General features: G+C 34.7%; 1 protein-coding gene and 1 pseudogene across 6 annotated transcripts in view; both read right to left on the bottom strand.

Annotated features, from left to right (window-relative positions):
- KLF12 (KLF transcription factor 12) overlaps nt 1–21,109 on the bottom strand; it is a 487,534-nt gene that overhangs the window by 188,688 nt on the left and 277,737 nt on the right. The window lies entirely within an intron of this gene.
- The window catches only part of LOC139436596 (motile sperm domain-containing protein 1-like), a 41,960-nt pseudogene continuing 34,222 nt past the window's right edge, over nt 13,372–21,109 (bottom strand).

Raw genomic sequence — 21,109 nt, 5'->3', positions numbered from 1 at the left:
TTAACTTCACATCACAGAGTGCCTGGGAGAGTCAAATGTACATTTGGAAAGCCTAACATACTGTAAACATAGAAAGCAATTATGTAAACTTGCTATATAAAGTAAGGGATATTTGCACAATGAGGATTTTACTTTTTGTATAATTAAAGAAGGCAAGTCATCAAGAAAAGCCTATATATGCCTCTCTTTTCATAGAAAATGCCTTTAAAATGGGGTTCTTCAGAAGGGGCCCATGAGCTTGAACTGAAAGTCAGAAAAACATTATTCTTGCAGGGACATGTTGGTGCTGGTGTGACATATTTATTAAATAATACACAGCATAGTGAGGACTTAGTGCAGGGTCCGTGGTTTTCACCTGACTGCAAAGGGGTCCGCAGAACCAAAAAGGTTAAGAACCCCTACTTTAAAAGGAGATAACGAGCCAAAATAAGACTAATGGTAAAGATGGGGAGAAATCTATCTTTTCCACCTCTCACTGAAGCAGAAGCGAGAGTATTCGGAAAGTGTCACAAATACAAAAAGTAGCAATTTTAAAATACCTTATAACTTTTTCATAAGTGGTTGTTTAAATCCATCTCAGCCCACTACCAGAGGAGCAAAATGTCTTCATGCAAAGCATCTGTTTAGCTAGGCATGTGAAAGGACTGTAGACTCAGGCAGATCTTTCTGAGGATCCCAGAGGATAAAACTGTCTAAAGGTTTTTAAGGTCCCCCTTTTGCCTACAATCACCATCCACAACTAACACACTTATCTAAGTGGGGAATAAATCCCACACATCAAGGCTTACTGTGTTTCAAGAAAGCCACATAAGTAATAGGGGAGAAGGGGCAGTCTACACCTCAGAGATGACAAAGGAAGAACTGAAAGGAAAGCGATGTTACAGAAAAGGAGGACATGCCAGGCAGATCAGACTGATGCTAATATGATGTGACTTACAATGATGCAGCAAGTTTCAATTCAACTCCGCCATCTTCACTAGTACTCAACTTGGCTGGACCACTTTGTTGTTTTTTTTTAAATTATATACAGTAAGGATTTTTTTAAAGTGACAATAGTAATGCTGACCAGGATGTAGAAAACGGAGACTTAATTTTGCTGCTGGATAGGAGGGTAAATGGAGACATACTGCCAGGAATTCTGTTGGTCTATATGCTTCAAGAACCTTAAAACATATCAGAATCTAAGGCACTGTCATCCCTCTCCCACCCCACTCTCTCTCTCTCTGCACATAAACACACACACCTCAAGCAGAGAGAGAAGGACTTTATATTGAGTCCATTCAAAGCAAATTTCATCAAAGTGTATACAAAACTATTATTCTGTTTTGAAAATCAAATACTGTCTGGAAATGACATCATCTATCAAAATTATTGTTGGCTTTCGGGAAAAACTTAAGAGAAAGTTTCTTTCTTTAAAATAAAAAAAGAAGGCAAAGAAATTAGATGCAGATTTAGTCATGACTCCTGTGGAATGACTTCACGACTTCAAGTGTGGGCTCTGTGAAGAAGCATTCTAAAGACAGTCACTGTGTTGTAGAAATTACATATATACCAAATATCTCAACTTCATGTAAATAAGTGCTTGAGGTTGGTTTAGATGAAAATCCCAGGGATAGCAACACAAAATGATTTATCTCGAGAAAATTGCAAGGGTCAAGATGATGTAGTCTAGAAAACTCCATTAAGGTGACCTAAAAAGGCGCTCAAAAGAACATTATTAGACACTAATAATGAAGGTGCATGTGAAAATACTGAATAAAATATTGAATTAAAAAAACATGCAAAACTTTATTATTTCCAAATTATTCTTTTTTATAAAATGGAATAAAGAATGTTTTGCAACCACCTTAATATTTGAAAATATTGTAAGTATCAAGTTAAAACATTATCTATCTAAGAATTTATATATTTGAATTAGTTAAAAACATCTTTTATGGAAAAATAAATAACAAATGCAGAGACTTACATTTAGGTATATAGGGCAATTTGAGATTTTGACAATGATGTATATACCATTTTAGTTAACCTTATCTATTTGTAGTAGTAAAAATTAGAAACAATGAAGTGGCCATGAAAACCAGAATAAAATTTGGAACACTGGTTTTAATTCTATGAACTGGCATCATTTCTGAATATTTTAAGGTACTTAAGCCAGAGGCACAGCAAATCAGGTGTGGTGAAGAAACCAACAGTTTGAAAAGCATCACATGTGATTTCACTGATCAGCCAAGTTACTTTAAGACAGTATCAATGGCATGAGAAAATACTCTCCATGTAACAGAAAGTGAAAATATATTACCATATAAACTGCTTTATTCATATAAAATTGCATAAAGAAGCTTAATTTTGTTCTTCAAAAGCATTAGTACTGGGAAACAGATGTGGTTCAAGCAATTGAGCTTCCACCTGGGACCTACCAGGTCCAATACCCGATGCCTCCTAAAGAAGATGAGCAAGACAGCAAGCTGATGCAACAAGATGACACAACAAGAGACACAAGGAGGAAAACATAACGAGATACAACAAAGCAGGGAGCACAGGTGACTCGAGCATTTAGGTACCTCCCTCCCACATGGGAGGTCCCAGGTTTGGTTGCTGGTGCCTCCCAAAAGAAGACAAGCACATAAAAAACAGATACAGCAAGCATAAACAATGGGGGGGGGGGGGGGGAAGGAGGGGGAAGGGGAGGAAATAAATAAATAAAATAAATCTTTTAAAAAAAGGCACTATTTATACATAAAAATAAGATAAAGGCCCTTACAGTAACTATACTAGAATGTTAATAATGGTTTCTCCATGAGATGGATTTATGGGTAATCTATAAAATTTTTATTACATTGTTTCTGCAGTTCCTATAGTGACTCTGTGTTAATTTTTAAATAAAAAGAAATTTTATATTTTCAGAAAGAAAAAAATATAGGCAGCATACAAAATATATTTTATGGAAAAACATTTTAAAAAGCAGCAGAGACCTCTATAATTTTTAATCTGGCTGTTATGTTCCTAAATTCTAGTGAACCACAATGTTTCGACAAAGGCACACTATATTGTTACTAGACAAAAGTACCAAATTCTATCAAAAGCTCTTTATACCATGGGTGTTACTACCATCAGTTTTAGACTGTGACATGCTTATTCTACAGAAATTAAAGTATCAACTTATCATCTGGAATTAAGCTAAAGAGCTAAACAATATTGATAACTAAAGATACTCAATACCAGTATTCCCAATAGATTCAAACTATGGTTTTCCCCTGGAAATTCCAAGCTGCAGCAGCACAGTTTACTAAACAGTTTTCATACTTAATTACATGTTAATGTATGGGTACTATAAAACTTTTTCCATTTTTGATGAAAAGCTTTCCCTCAGTCAAGTACTTAGTAAACATTACATATAATTAGCTCTGTGATAAACCTGAGGATGTTACAAACAGAGACTTAAAGAGAACGCCATCCTTTTTTTTTTAGTGAACTGTATTCATAAAACATGAAAAGTTTAAGCAATAGGGAATATTGCAAAACTATGTTCTAAAACTGTATGGCATTAAAAATGAATTTAAGGGAAAAAGTTGAGTTCTTTAAATCAACCTCTTTAGAGTATATGTACAAATAAGTAAATATCCAAACAAATATTATTAGAGATCTTAAAATAATTTTTTACTGATTATAAAAATTGGAGAATATACATTTTTTAAAAAAAATTATTACCTCATTACCTGTAAGAATTTTCTCCTCTGTCCATGGCCACAGTCAATCTGTAATCTAAACCTAAGGAGTAATTGCTAAGACTCCTCCACCATGCCCTTATGGGCACTGGAAGAGGGAAGCAGAGAGAGCTTATGTCCATGAAAAACTTTATCATGCAGTTAGTCTGAAATTAGTACTTAGCAAGAGGCAACAGAAGAGAGAATAAAAATGAACACTACACTTGGATAGCCTTCTGGTAAGCAACACTCACCCAACACACCTCACATTTTATTTAATGGCATGAGGCACATATAAATGACTCATGTCCTAATGCTGGTTTTTCATTTAGTCCCTGATTCTTCTCAAAATAAGTTTTAGGGTAACAGCAACTAAGAAAAAAATTCTTAGTTTAGGAATAGCATCCGCATACTTTGTGCCCTGAACACACTGTTCATAATGTTTGAAAAAAATGAATAATAAGATGGGAGAATGAAGTGGGGAAAAAAAAGAATGGCTAATTAGCTTTGTAAGGGGTACAGTAAGTTATGTAATTAGAAAAATCACTTCAACATATATTTATTTCCTTTTGCTTCTTTTCTTTTTAACAAATCAATTTTATTGATAGATATTAATAAAGCATAACCCATCCAAAGTATACAATCAATGGTATTCAGTGTAATCACATAGTTATGCGTTTATCACTTCAATCATTCAGTTCTCTTTTTAACTGATACTCAGAGACAAAGAAAAATAGTTTTATTTTTGACTATTGACACATGGTGTCCTTTTTGAAGGCAGTGTAATAAAGTTTAACATTTGCAAATGCAACAATAAAAAATGTTTAGAGTTTAGAAAAAAAGAGTACTTCCCTAGGTCCTAGCCTAGGTTCTGTATTATATGAACAGTTGATGCAGCGTCTCTCTTCCTTGATGTTCTAACTGAAAATGACTTTGATGATGCTTATGCACATTTCAGAGGCCTCTTCTCTCTTCCAGTCCTACCAGATTCCATATAATCTGAATCAGATGCTCCTTTTCTGTGATTCCAAAGCATCCTGAGGTCTCTATGTCTTATACTAACTAGACTGTGAGTCCACTGAAGATACTTGCCCTATAGTCTAGCACCTTTCAAAGTCCCTGGTACAAAGTAGGTACTCAAAGTTCATTAATAAGTTGCTCTCCAAAGCCTCTATTAGCTCTAAAATTCAATAAATCTATGAAATCACTCCATTATGTGAAACTTAAATAGCTAATATATTTATTGATTTAATTATAACAAAAATTTAGAGCTGAAAGTTTCCATGGACTCATTGTTACATTAAAAAAATAAAACACAGGGATGCAGATGTGGCTCAGACAACTGAGCTCCTGCCTACCACTTGGGAGGTCCGTGTTCCGGTTCCTGGTGACTCCTAAAGAAGACAGCAAGCTGGCATGATGGGCAGGCGTGTCAAGTTGACACAACAATATGACACAACAAGAGACACAAAAAGAAAAACATAATGAGAGACACCTCAAAGCAGGGAGCAGAGAGTCCCAGTGCCTCCTAAAGAAAAATGAGCAAGACAGCAAGCTGACGCAGATGGGCAGGTGCAACAAGCTGACACAACAAGGTTGATGCTACAACAAACACAAGAAAAAAAACATACTAAGAGACATAACAAAGCAGGGAATGGAGGTGGCTTAAGTAATTAGACACCTCCCTCCCACATTTGAGGTCCTGGGTTCAGATCCTGATGCCTCCTAAAGACATATCATACAGTAAGTGCAATCAGGGGGTAGGGAGAAATAAAATAAATTTTAAAAAAATTATCATGGTCATTTTATTAATCCCTCTCACTACAGAATTTTAAGTCACAATTTTCAATGCATTACAAAATAATTTTTAAAAGAAAGGATGGAAAACATGAACTTCCAAAGGAAGCTGGAACCTAATATGTGAGTTACATTTTTTACTTTGTTAACTCCAAGTAAGTCATTTTGTTTATTGTAACTAGAAAATTCATAAAATCTCTATGTCATAGTGAGAGAAAGTTAAAAAATTATGTTCCCTAGTTCCAAAATTCAGTTTTAATGCCTACCAAATTTCCCAAAGTTAGTTACGATTAAGTATGTGTGTTGTTTTTTTCCGGTCAATCAGAAGATATTACATGGAAGGGAGATTATAAATTCTAAAGCTAGATACGATGATAAATGTCCGTGTTTGATCCCTGTTAATTTTCCATTTCACGAAAATAAATTAAACATGCTAAACTAATCCCTCGTGTCAGAATGACCTCTACCAGCAAACTTGATTTTTACTATATTCAAACTCAAATGCATTTGGCTCATATATTCTTCTCTTATTTTACTTTCTCCTTTCCCCCTATTTGCTTATTGCTCTCATGCCTTTAGGTTAATCCTGTTCTTCTAGATTTTTGTTTACTTCTATCCCACATGGGCTCCAACTTCATCCACAGATCTTATTTTCTTATTTCCACTAAGCCAGTGGATCTCAACTAGGGGTGATTCTGTCCCCCAGGGGACATTTAGCAATGTCTGGAGACATTTCTGATTATCATGAATGGGGGAAGGGTGACAGGACAGCCTCCTGCCCCCAAGAAAGACTGGAAGTCAACAGTATGGACATTGAGAAACCCTGTGCTGGGCTACCATCCTTTTTCCCTAGCATGCTCTTTTTTTGGGAGGCGAGTTGGGTAGGGAAGGCATTGCATGTTTGCTTTCATTTTTCATCCACTTCTACTTCCAAATGTGTTATTCACATAAATATATATCACACATATAAAACAGCCCAACATGATTATGTACATCTTTGTGGATATGGTTTATGTATTGATAAGAATGCTGATTAACATGTAAGCAGTCTTGTAACTTCTGAGCATCTAGTGTACTTAAAAATCATGGAAGTATGTGTGTGGAGGGAGAGTATATACAAAAATTAACCTAAGGAGTTTATGACTTATATAGGTAATATGCTTATATTCCTTCACATTACAAGTATTTTTGTACTTTATTTTGTATAATACTTTTGAATAGGTTTTGTAATTTTGCCTAATTGCCTTAATAGAAGAATATAGACATATTTGGTTTTTTTTTGTTTTGTTTTTCTGTTTTTTGTTTTTGATAAAAATTAAGGGAAACTGGATCAGAGAGCTTAAGTTGCAAGTACAGATGATGATCCCCAACTCCAGTAAGCACCTTCCTTTCCATTAAGAAATCTAGATATCAGTCAAAATGATGGCTACCACTGGCTAAACTAAAGACCCAAGGTTAAATCACTTTCCCTACACAAAAATGTATAATGACATGTAAATATAACACAGGCTTTTGTACATGATGCATTATAGTATATGCTTTACTCCTCACAACATTTCAATACAGGAAACTAGCACAGATAGGAAACAGAGACTTGGAAAGGCTAAGACATGTGCCAAGGGTTCTATGAGTGGCAATGTCAAAACATAGCTTTTAGTGATTCATGATAAAACCCATGGCCTTAACTACCATGCAATACTGATTTCCACATTTGATTCTATAATGCATGCATAATGTAGATTAGGACAGAATGAAATCACTTCTACAAAACAGTTTCCTTTTATTTCCTCCAATTTAAAGACGATAATGTTTAGTAAAGAAGAAAGTGTCAAAAAAGTTAAGGAGACACTTTCACAGACATCACAAAGATAGACTAGCAGTTATTTTTTTTATTAGCTTTCCTTTTCATACATATAAGGAAAAACACAACTGTATATTAGTCAATTATTAATGGAACAAATAAGAAAAAGAAAAGAGTCAGGCACATTAATCACTTCTTTGATTCAAATAATTGAAGTTTGTTTCTCATGAGGTAAAGTCACTGTCTTTTTTTTTTTGTTTTAAATTATTTCTGTGTTGAGATCTCAAATTAGTTATTAAATAAATAAGCAACTCATATTTACATGGTTCATTTTCTTCTTAGCCTCAGTACTTTCAATTGCTGTAAAATAGCCAATGTTCAATTAACTACAGTCATAGACGGGATTGCAGAATAAGTAATCCCAAATGACAAATCATCCAAAAGCATTTATGTTGGGTTTTAAATTCATTATATAATTCCAGCAGATTTACTACCATAATTACATTTTTTTCCTCAGGCTCATATTAAAACTCATTTGAATATCTTGAAGACAAGCCAACTGACAGCTGGGGGAAGGATCCCAGATACATGCTGGATGACAAAAGGAAGCTGATTTGCTATTTCCATTTTCCATTTAGATAACTGACATGAAATAATCTAGAGTTGATAGTGAAACTACATTTCACATTTATTAAAAAGTCTTATGTGATTAATTAAAAATGATACATGACAACAGTATATATAGCCCAGGCGTTAAGAGCCTGGACTAGGGAATTTGGTAGATTCCAGTTTGCATCCTGGCTCTGCCCTAACTTGGTAACCAAAAGAGTTTCTTATCATTCTAACGTTCAGTTCCTCACTTATAGTGCTAATGTCACAGTTACCTCAGAAAGGTGTTCTGAAGATTAAATTACTAAAGTATGTGAAACACTCAGCAGAGAGCTTGCCAGAGAATAAGTACTCAAAGTTAGCTGCAGTTGGTTTTTTTCCCCCTTGTTATTTATTATTTTATCTACTTTAGTGCTAAGACTAGAGAGAATATTACATCTGATGGTCTGTATCAGTTTAGCTTCCATAAAATGAAATGATCTTAGATTATTCAATAAATTACATAGTATACTGTATGGTCAAGCATTGAAATATATTCATAATCTGCTGTAGCAGGAGGCAGTTGGACACATTCATAACAAAACTAACTCGTAGATGCACAATCTCTTATTTTAAATCCCTGATGATCGTATCTTTCAGAATTTGAAATTTTCATATTTTAGGGAGGTAATAACACCATCCCCTCAAGAGGGCTTGGGCAGAACTGCATACTGAGACTCATTAATATTTGTGCAATAAGAAAAAAGCATTTACAATGGGTGGGATAAAAACTCTAAATATTCATATATCAGTTTGGTCCAGATTGAAATCTATGAGGTTTTTATTTTTAACTAATTTTTCAGAGCTATTGGGGATTTTAGAATTACAGATAAGAAAATGTGAAACTCATTAAAATAGAATTATACCATTAAAATAAATTCTAAGGTTTTTCCTTCTTTTTCTAAAAGCATAGCACATATTATAGAATTATATAGGATTTTAAAAATTCTTTTATTGATTTACAAAAGTTGGTTCTGAATAATTTCCTATAAATGCAACTCTAAACAGTAATTCAAGATTAAATAACTTCTTAATTTCTATAAAGAATATAAAAGATATTCAGATTTGTATAAAGGTAACAAACAGATGGTACTATAACTTTATCCTTGTTTTCAATTAAGAATTAATTTCTTTCATAGATATACATTACTGGTGAGCTGGAGTAAGTTGTTAGATTAGTGTTTTAAAAAGCTATTAAATTATTTGCTGACTTCACTGGTCAGGAGATGATACAGAACAAAAGCAGTATAGTAGGAAATGGGGCTGGGTTCTTAAGAGGATGAACAAAGACTACACTCGTGTGTTTTCACAAGTGCACACAAGTTACTTCACATTACAAGGACGCTCCAATAAGAAACGGAAAGATAACATTTTTATGCATATTTGCAAAAGACTGAAGGAAAGGGAATATACCATTCACTGACACTAAAGTATTCTTGTTATCTGTGAAGGAAACATTAAGGACTATAAACCCAATATATCCAATCAGAAGGGTTTCAAATTACCAAGGAGTTCAGAAATTAGTCTGACTGCCAACATAGAATCTGCCAAGAATTCAGTTCAACAAGGACATCAATGAATACATAGTTCATTACTCAGGACATGGTAAATTTCCAGGAAAATGTGACATGAGAAGATCACAGCAGAATACTAGAATATATATGCAATAAAAGTGGTATATAAAAGAAAGACCATAAGAAGGATTTTGAAAAGGATATAATATTGGCAACTATGAATGCAGTTGGTTGAGAGCAGTGGTTCACAAACTTTAAAACTAAAACTAAAAAAAAAAAAATACATAGAGAATAAAAGCAAAAAAAAAAGTTTACAAGTAAGTCAAATGTTATGGTCAAACTTGACTATTAAATATCTCATTTGGCTTGTGTTTCATGTTAAGTACAAATTATGATTAAGTCTTCTGTACATGTAATTGGAGGCCTAGAAGCAAAATAGAGAAAAGAGCAGAAGCAACATTGAAAAACACACTGGCCATGAATTTTCTAAAATTGCTAACAGACATTAAACTGTAAATTCAAGAAGTTCTATGGATCCCAAGCAATATAAATTCAAAGAGAACTACCTAAAATATAGTTAGTCAAAATATGATCTTTAAAGGAGTTAACTGACAGATTACATTTTTGGGGGTGGGAACAATTACTTTTCAACAAGAAAATAAGGAAAGCTGGATGACAACAGGATGACAACCTTAAACTGTTAAAAGAAAAAACTGAAAACTTTGATACTTTTGTATAAAAAGTAAAGGCAAAATAAAAACATTTTTAGACCAAAAAATTGAGAGAATTTATCACAACAACCATACTAAAAGATGTACAGAAATGACTTCTTGGCCCAAGGAAAATAAATCCAGATACATATATGGAAATACAGAAAGGAATAAAGCACTTAGAAAAAAAGTAAAGAGAAAAGGAAAGTATGTCCTAAATCAAAATTGAATAATGACAGAACAGATCAATAGTATTTATATTGTGTTGGGTATTTTATGAAGGAGGACAAATGGGAGAAGGGTAGCAGATTTAACATTTTGTAAGGCTGTTGAATTGTCCGTAAACAAGTAAAACAACTAAATGGTGGTAGGCATTAATAAGCCAAAGGGGCAATGCAATCTCCAGGACAATCCATAAAAATAATAAAGTAATTTTTATACTAAAAAGCTGATAAAAGTACGAAATGTAATAAATTTTCTTAATACCAGAGAAGGGAAGGGTAATAAAAGAACACAGAACAAAGGTAACAAATTTTTAAAAAACAGTAAGGGCGCATTTTTAAAAATATACTACATTCCACAAAAAAAGGATATTCTAGATTTTTATTAAACAACTGTATATTGCATATAGAAGGTAAATCTTATTATAATATGAAGTTGAAAGCGAACAAATGGAAAAATACTAGGCAAAACGTAATCATATGAAGCCTAGTGTAGATATACTAATACCAGAAAAAGTAGATTGTAAGGCGAGAATAATTACTAGGGACTAAAATAGCCACTCCAAAAGGAATATATACAATCATTCTCAATTTGCATCCATGAACAAAAGAGTCTTAAAATACAAAACCAAAAAGAACTACAACAAGAAATAGACAAATCCACAGAGTATAAGAATTTAGCACATCTCTCTCAGTAACTAATAGACAAAGAAAAAAAAACAGTGGGGTTATAGATGAAGCTTTAAAAAACTTAACCTATTCACATATTTATAACAATCAATGCAATATCTGGCAATGTTTTTCAAGTACATATGAACCATTTACTAGTATTTGGCCATATGTTAGCTATAAAGCAAGTCTAACCAAATCCAAAAGGTTAACATCATAAAGCATATGTTCTCTAACCGCAGTGGAATTACGCTAGGTATCAAAAATAATCATAATAATTAATAAGTAAGCCTTGAAATCAACTAAAAGTCCAAAAATTGCAGTGAAAATGAAATATTTTAAATCAAATGAAAATAAAAATATACGAAAACCTGTGATATTCAGCTAAAGCTGTGATTAGACAGAAATTCATATATTAGAAAAGAAGGTTTATGATCAGTGATTGAAATCTCTACTTAAGAATTTAGAACAAAACGCTAATTAATCCTAAAGAAAGGAAAAGGAAGAAAATAATAGATAGCAGAAATTAATGGAAGAGAAAACAAATACACCACAGAGAAAAATCAACAAAACCAAAATGGTTAAATAAGACTAATAAAATTAATAAACCTGTAGCAAGATGGATCAAGAATAAAGAGAGTAGGCACCAGAACTGTGGGAAGATGGAGGAGTAGGAAGCTTGAGGAATTGGTCCCTCTGTTGTAGAATTAGAGAGAGGTTCAATTATTTGCATATAGAGAGGCCAGGACTCAGGAATGATTTTGAGAAGGAAAAATGGTTTATTGACAGCTGGCTGGACTCAGGAGCTTCCTGTTGCAAACCTGAGCCCTCAACAAGACTTTCCAGTTTTTTTATACAGAGAGGAAAGGTTAAATGGTCCTTTTGTTTCAGTTCTCAATAGGCTTGAATTAGCATATATATCTTCCACATCCTAGGTGAGCTTTTAGCTGGACTTCAGACACTCTAGATAAGCTTTTAGCATATTTGGTTTGCATTTCCCCTGAATACTTAGTTTATAGACCTTGCATTGTTAAACTGTTTCCTGGGACAGGAGTCGTTGCCATGGTCACCAAGGGCAGGACTGCAGCCTCTTATGTCTCACACCCACAAGTCACAGACTACTTAGGTTATCTCTGAAGAGACAAAGAGCCTCCCACCCGTAGCCCACATCACCTCCCCCAAACAAGTGAACAGGCAGACACTGTCAGAATCAACTGCTTTAAAGCTCTGGAGTCTAGGGAAACACTGTGCAGCATCCAAGGTGAAGTGGAAGAATAAGGCTGGTAAACTGCAATAAATCCTAGGAATTGGCGCTCTGACTCCAGAAGCAGCTTGCCGGTGCCAGGGTAGAACATAAAGACCCAGCCCTACACACTCTGATACCAAATCTCTACCTTCGATCAGATACTTCAGATCCCTAGGGTCCAACTCCAAAGGCTATTGTTCCAACCTTCTTAAAACCAGTGATTTTCCTCAAAACTAGAGAAAACAGTCAAAGGGCTGCATTAACTGGGCAAGTGCTGAATTAAGAAAATGCACCTTCAAAAGCTTCCGGTGTCCCAGTGCCATTGCCGGCTCCTCCACCCCTCCACAGTGCAGGGTGGAGCCAGCTCTGCAGAAACAGTATGTTGCTTAGTTTTGAAAACTCAGAGGCTAGAAGGGGCGGGCATTCACTCCAAATCCTGTAAACTGCAAATGGGAAATTCCTAAAGCAACTAGCGAGCATAAGCCCAGGAAAAGACACAGGCTCCATGGTTCTGGAACATTCATAAGAAAGAAAGGACCTTGCATTTCCCATTTGCCTTGGGTGGAGCTTGATAGGAGAACTTGATGGGCCAAAGTAGAGCCAATTTGCCAAGACGGTGAAAGGTGCTTTTTGCCTTTTTTTTTTTTTTTTTTTAAACCAAGAAATAAACTTAGTTTTTATTTTTAGGCTGGTCAGTTTACTCTTCTAGACCTTTAACTTCGAAGGACACATGATCTGAACAATCGAAGCAAACCAGAAAAAGATGACAAAATAACAAATGTTGTCACTAAAGTCTTTTGCACAATAGGTACAGATATAAAAAGAATTTCTTCAAATAATGTCATAGGTGTTACTTAGAAGCAGCCTTGCTGTATGTAGCGTAATGTGCTAGAGGTCTTCAAATACAATTATAGTAATTTAAAAAATATATATTTGCAATTATTTTACATCATTCAATATTTTATAGCATGTTAATAGAGTGAGATAGAAATCAATAAAGGCAGTCCACATTCAGATGCTGTGAAGATAAAGTGACTTCAGGAATCAAGTGAAATCCCTGCTCATGTTTTAAGCAGAGCCACTGTGATAAGACCTAGAATATAAGCGGCCACTCATTTTTGATTCATGGGTAAGTGGAGGGAGAGAGGATCAGCGAGCCACACTCCCCAGCAGAGGAGGCATTAGGGCTGCAATGCATACTGCTCCCAGGAAGACAGCTGGTAAACTTGGCCCTGGGGAAGCGGCTCGGCTCTGTTTTCTTAGCTCTTGTGCGAAGTTTAATTGAACCTCACCAAAGCCAGAGAGTTGGTTGAAACAACTGCTCAAAAATAAACTTTCTGTTAAATGTTCCTTTATTCTTTTTTCTTCCTGGAAACGGAATTCATCTATTACGCCATAGTGACATCCCTATGACAAATCACAATATCCACACAACACTGAGGCTTTACTGCACCCGCAGCATCGACGACAACAGACTTATAGTACACAACACTTTGAACTTTAGGCCAAACTCATAGGGGTTATACAGAGTCAACACTTGCTTATGTGTTGACTGATCATCTGCGTAAATTAGCTTTGTGGAAAACACGAAAACAGGAAAATTTCCTTCCACTAACTTTGGTTGCCTTTTTTGTTGATGTACTGGCACTAACCCGTTGCTGCAGCTTCTGTTTTTACACACTTGTCTATTCTGGACTTTTCTTACATTCAGTTAAAAACTCCAAAACATTTTGGCAATCTCATTAGCACTGGTTCCTCAGAAAGCAGCTGCTCTGCTTTTTGCCTTTGTTTTTATTAGTTCCTGGCATTTCAACAAAATCTCTGTCATATCACAAGCTGATAAAAACTTAAGGAACAGACAGTTCGGAAACTAAATCCCCCATTTTTTTTTACAATGGTTCTGCTGCAATTACCTAAATTATATCGATACACATGAATGTAATGTATACAGTACTTAATATATTTCCTGACATTGAAGGATTCTTTAATACTTGTTAAATAAAGGAATGGACTCAGTGATTAAGAACCAGAAGAATTCAATTCTCTCTTTAAAAAATTGACCTCTCCATTTCTAAAAGTTAGAGGATTGTTCTCTTTTGATTGAGGAAATTTTTAGCAGTTCTATCTTATTTCTGTTACCTTATCTTTTGAAACACAAGATCAGAAGGCTCCTACAAGAACCTTTTGGGTATATTTCTGAGTTATATATATGATATATAATTGCCCATTCAGACATTCTAGGAAATCTCATTTGTTCTGAACAGTAACTTTTTGTTGTTTGGGGTATTCAACAATTTGCCCTTCCATTACCATGTCCAGCATTCCTTTTCACCTCTTTTACAAATTTCAAAATAAATTTCTTTTCTCCCCAGGCTACCATCACTTTGACATCACCAAGCATTTTTTCCTTCTTATGCAGAATTGAATCAGGGCATTGTCAATTTCTCATTACTTCCTCTTCCACAGAGTAACAAAGCTGTCAGAAAATTAAAGGTTTACCAATGCCCTAATATTATGCTCCAATATTATTTTACTGATATAATTTGAGAAATTAAAACACCATTTTACATATTTAATTACAGTTCTATACATGAAACTAAAATGAGTATAAGAGCGGAAGAATGAGATATACATGTCCTGACTAAACTGAAATAAAGCATCTTAAACATTGAGTGGAGAAGAGTAGGGGGAAAAGGAGGGTAGAAAAAGTGAATTGACTGTTGTATAGGCAATTATGTGGGAGACTGACTGTATGAACAAAAACTGACCTGCCAGATAGTAAAAGTTTAAAGAAGAAAACAGAATGGCAATTGAAAAGGTACAAATACAAATGTAACTAACAGAACAAAAATCCAAACCTTGCTAAATACCAACAGAAATCTAAAAATAAAAGAACACAGGAATCACATCACATAGAGTAAGCAATATAGAAAATACATAACAGAGTTGAGACTCAACATATCTATGTTAATAAATGTACACTTTCATTAGTTTAACTTACAGGTGTCCATTCTGGACTACAAAGCAAGAGCCAACTAATAACAAAGTGATTCAGAAAGCCTAAAACTAAAGAGATGGATAAAGTTATACCCAACAAATGAAAGCAATTAGAAAGTATGGGTCACAATGGGTCAAAGTAATATTTAAGCCAAAGAGAATTAAACATGAAAAAGAATGTGACTAAAAGCCAGAATTTTCTATGAATATAAAAGTTATAACTATCTATATACCAAATAAGACAGCAGCCACCTTTATAAAGTAGACAACACAGAAAAGTCAAGAAGAAACACATTAATAATAGGAAACTTTAACATACCCACTTTTGGTAAAAGACTGATCACATAGAAAAGAACTAAGAATAAGAGGATCTAATGACATAATTAATAAGTTAATCTTATAGATTTCTGTTGACCTTTACAGAAATAGAAAATACATTTTCTTTTCAAATACAGAGAATATGCACAAAAACTAAACCTGAAATAGATAACAAGAAAAGGATCAGTAAACACTGATCACAATATGTTGAAACTAGAGATGAATAACAAAATTCTAAAGAAAGGCCCTTCCACCTGGAAATTTAGGAGGAAAAAAATTATTAACTCTTGGTTGAAAGGGAAAGGGAAAGTAGAATTACAGAATTCCTTCTTTAAAATCATGACATTACATAACATTTAGAATAGAGTTAAGGAATGATGAAAGGAAAAGACCACCCTTTTAAACATATCAATAAAGCATGAAAATGGAACTAATGTATTAAATTGCATACAGTTTGAGGTTCTATATATCCAGAATGTCATGTTCTTCAAGCTGGTCCATTCCTATGGGTGTGAACATAGTGTGGGCGGGAGCTTTTGATTAGGCAGTTGAGGGTCTTTAGGTTACTTAAGACAGAGCCCAGAGTACATCTTAGTTTTGTAAGCTCACAACTTCTCTAATAAAAATACATAAATCAAAATGTAAAAAAAAAAAAAAAATCATGCATAATATGCAGAATTCCTACATAACACCCTTTCACCAACACCTTACACTGTTGCGGAAAATGTGTTCCAGATTATGAAAGAATATCAGACTATTACCACTATGATACATAGTATACATTTGGTATATATTTTTCCATACTTCCCCCTATTAACACCATGTATTAGTATTGTACATATGTTACAGTTCATGAGAAAACACTCTCATATTTATACTGTTAACCACAGTCCATCATCCACCACATGGTTCACTGTGTTACACAGTCCCATGCCTTGTACAATCTATCCAAATGTGTACTCAATGACTCAATTTTATCAGAGTTGTACAGTGTTTGCCTCAGTAAATTTTTTTTAACATTTTCCTAAGTCCAAAGGAAAAAATGTTCATATCTGTCAATACTAACCTTTAGCATTGATATAGTACCTTCTTTGACACTGATACAAGATTAATACTGCTGTTAGCTATAGTCCATAAGTTACATTAATTGTATTTTTCCCATGCATCACCATATTCTTACTGCCTTGTCATAGTGCCGTACATTTGTTCTTGTTCATAGAATAACATTCTTGCATTTGCATTATTAAGCACCTCTAGGTTCACTGTGTTATTCTGTCTCTACATTATTGTCTAGCTTTCTTTTAAGTGACATCTATAGTATATCCCTCGACTACCCCTTTCAGCCAAAATTCCATTTATAAGCCAGCTGTGTACACTCACTATAATGTGTTACCATTAACTCTAGCCATTTCTACATTTAACAGACAAGCTAATTAAAAATTCTACACACTTTAAGCATTAGTACCCATTCTCAGCCCTCATCCTATCTCCTAGGTTTTAATTCTATGTGTTTATTCTTTGTACTATATTAATTCATACTCATGAGACCATACAATATTTGTCTTTTTGTGTCTGGCTTGTTTTACTCAGCATAAGGACCTCAAGGTTCATCCATGTTATCCTATGTGTCCCAATTTCATTTCTTCTTACAGCAGCATAGTATTCCATTGTATGTACCATATTTTGTTTATCAAATCATCGGTTGATGAATACTTGGGTTTTTTTCAACTTTTGGCAATTGTGAATAACAATGCGAGGAACACTGGTGCCCACGTCCTGCTTGCATCACTATTTTCAGTTCTTCTGGATATATTTCTAGTAGAAGAATTGCTTCATTATATGGCAGTTCTATATTTAGCTTGCATAAAAACCGCCAAACTGTATTCCAAAGAATCAGCACCATTTTGCATTCCGAGGGTGGTTCTTAATTCTCTTACTGGTGTTCTTTATAAATGGGATGAATACTGAAAGCGAGAGAGCGAGAAGCAAGCCAGAGAGAGAGATGCGGCAGCTGATCTTCATGTAGAAAGCATCACCTGGTGATGCCTTGATGTGGACATTTTCATGGCCTCAGAACTGTAAGCTTCTAAGCTAATAAATCTCCATTGTAAAAGCCAACACATTTCTGATTTACTGCTTTTGGCAGCCTAGCTAACTAAAATATACAAAAAAAGAATTACAAACCAACAGAAAGAAAAGGAAATAAACAATAAAGATTAAACCAAGAATAACAAGGTAGAAAATTTTAAAATGAGTTAATTAATACATCACAATCTGGCTTTCAAAAAAGCAAAATAAACAAATAGTACATAATTTAATCAAGAAAAAAGGGAGATAGACAAATAGTCAAAGCAAAATATGTCAATGGAGCATTAATCTTAAAAAATAAGACATTAGAAAATAATGATTTCTCAAGCATTTGTGCAAATAAATTGGAAAATCTAGATGAAATGAATAATCTCAGAAAATAGGGTTTACAAAAATTGACTCAGATAGAAAGCTTAAACAGTACAATTTCTATGGAAAGATATCAAGAAACTTCTGCATGATAAAGTTCTGGGCTATCTGAATTTATACCGTAAGTCTATAAAATTCTTAGAGGACAGATTCACAATACTCCATAAATTGTTCCAAGGCACAGCAAATGAAGGAAAACTCACAAAAATTTTTATAATGCAAATATAACAATGATACTAAAATCTGAGATAGTACAAAATTTATAGATCAATATCACTTATGAATATTAATAAAGTACTCAAGGGAATATTAAGGAACAAAGTCCAACATCTTAAGGAAATAATAACAGGATGACCAAGTAGAATTTATTCCAAGAATGCAAATTAAATTAAATATTAAAAATCTAAAATATGCCATATTAATCCATCTAAGTAGAAATATCATGATTATATACAGAGATGCTAAACAGGACTGATATTATTTACTACCCATTATTACACTAAAAACACTCAAGAAAATTAGAGTTGATGAATAATTTTCTACCATTTTAAATGCACATATATATATATACTTTATTCTTAACATCTTACCTGATGGGCTAACAATGGAGGTATTTCTACCAAGATGAGGATCAAGAGAAAAATGCCCGTTATCTACGCTACTATTCAAGGATGAGAGGTATTAACCAATGCCAATACAAATGAAGGTTATTAAAGAAAAAAAAGTAATTAGAGGAATAATAAGCAAAACTATATCTATTTGCAAATAATGGGTACCTTGGAAATCCTTGAGAATCGATGAGAACACATACTTGAATTTTTAAAAATCATACAAATATCCATGACCTTCAGAAACACTAATAGTAATTGGTTATATGATAACACGGTAGAGTAACAAAAAAGGACAAAAACACTTCAGAATAAACTTAAAGAAGTGTGTAAATGTTACATGAAGAAATGCTAAAAACATTCCTGAAAAACACAAAGTATACATGGACTAGTCAAAAGACAGTATTTATTATTGGTAAGAGTTAAAGATATCAGTTTTCTCCAAGGCAATTTATAAAGTTTATCAAATGCCAACATGTTTTTTATGGAGTAGACACGTTGACAGTAAGGTACCAAAAGAAAACTAAAATTTAATTATATATAAGGAAACATTGAAAAAGAAAAGCTGAGAAGTGTGATAGCCTGAAAGATAATTACTCATTCTCTAAAGCAACTGAACTAAAAATATGGTTCTAACACCTGAACAGACAGGGGGACCAATGGAATAGAATAGGAAGTTCAGCAACAGACACATGGAAATCTTATATACGGTATGACATTTAAAACTGATGTGGGCTATGGGTGGGAGGCTCTTTGTCTCTTCAGAGATAACCTTAACCTAAACTGTCTGTCCTGACTTGTGGGTGTGGGACTGTAAGAAGCTGCAGCCCTGCCCTTGGTAACCATGGTAACAATTCCAATCCGAGGAAACAGTTTATCAATGCAAACTCTATGAACTGTAAATATTCAGGGAAAATGCAAACCAAATGTGCTAAAAGCTTATCTAGAATCTATGAAGTCCATGCTAAAAGCTAACATAGGATGTGGAAGATAAATGCTAACTCAAGCCTATTGAGAACTGAAACAAAAGAACAATTTGGCCTTTCCTCTATGTATAAAAGGAACTCAAAAATCTTGTTCGGGGCTCGGGTTTGAAACAGAAAGCTCCCGGGTCCAGCCAGCCATCAATAAACCATTTTTCCTTCTCAAAATCACTCCTGAGTCCTGGCCTTTCTAAACGCAAATAATTGAACCTCTCAAATTCTACAACATTTTTGGGGGCTCGTCTGGATTTGCAAAAGAAGGCCAGAGACGGTAGCATTTTGCTGCCCCCTTCCAAATCCCCGAGGAAGCCAGGAGGTCTCGGGTGAACCCCAAATCTGGGCGCTCCTGGATTAAATTTAATCCAGAAAAGATGTTGGCTCCACCAGAATCTTCCCGATGAAAATCAAGAGCAATGGAAGGTCTGAAGAGAAAGATTCTGGGAATGAAAAAGAACTCTGAACATGAAAGAAGGTAAGACTTCCAGGGTGAGCATAGTCTGGAAAACCCTAGCTTTAATTGCTAGGAAGGGAGGCTGATCACACACCACCCCGAGAGAACCCTAGTAGCCCCAGAAAATTGGGGGGAAGTCGTTCCTTCTCTGGAAAAAGGAGAAGAACTGGGAAAAAGCCTGGTGTTTTGGGTTTGTGTAACTGCATGTTAGAATCTGGTACTGGTCTTATATCTACCAAAGGAGTGGAGGCTTGATTATAATAGGAAGGGCTATTTATAGGTTCGAGTCCTAACGTCCTGAAAATCGGTCTGGAGTTTAAAAAACTTGGTTACAGGAAAATGGATTATCTTCTAGTGAAGCTTGGTCTGGGTATAAAGTTAAACAGTAAAAAAGGTCTAGCTGGACTCTTTTATTATGACGCTGAATTGTGAATGAATTTGCTTTATACCAGATGTTAAGTGTTCTCTCTAAAGTTTGTGAAGGCTGTGGGGGCAGCCATGCAGAAAAAATATATATAAAAAACTTGTGGGTCAGATTAACAACCTTTGTGCTTTTGTCTGTGTCAGCTCAATGATGGTGTTGGAGTTGTGTGGTTATGTAAAGTAGTGGAATTTAGTTAAGCTGGGACCCTCCCTTGCCATTGGCAAAAGGGGTGAATTGATTATGGGGCAAAACAGTGGAGTCAGGATGTTTGCAGATGCTTTGCTGCCTCATCTCTGGTCCGCCCTTTTGCCAGGGCTTGGAGGCCACCTGTGTGCATGTCACGCACCCGTGTTTGTTGGGGCTGCCCCAGTCAGGGTGGCTAGGTCCCAGGGAAGGGTGCCGAATTTAAGTTAAGTTCTGTCTGCCCATTTTGGCGGAAAGCTGGAAAACAGGGAGCGGCTTACCCCTTTCCAGTGAGTCCACACCTTCTATTCATAAACCGCATGCCCATTTAAATCTCTGTGCATCCTACTGCCTGGAAGGGGGGGAGGTGAAGATGAT

Source organism: Dasypus novemcinctus, chromosome 15 (genome assembly GCF_030445035.2).
Source record: "Dasypus novemcinctus isolate mDasNov1 chromosome 15, mDasNov1.1.hap2, whole genome shotgun sequence".
Taxonomy (NCBI): Eukaryota; Metazoa; Chordata; class Mammalia; order Cingulata; family Dasypodidae; genus Dasypus; species Dasypus novemcinctus.
This window is presented reverse-complemented; position numbering and strand designations above follow the sequence as displayed.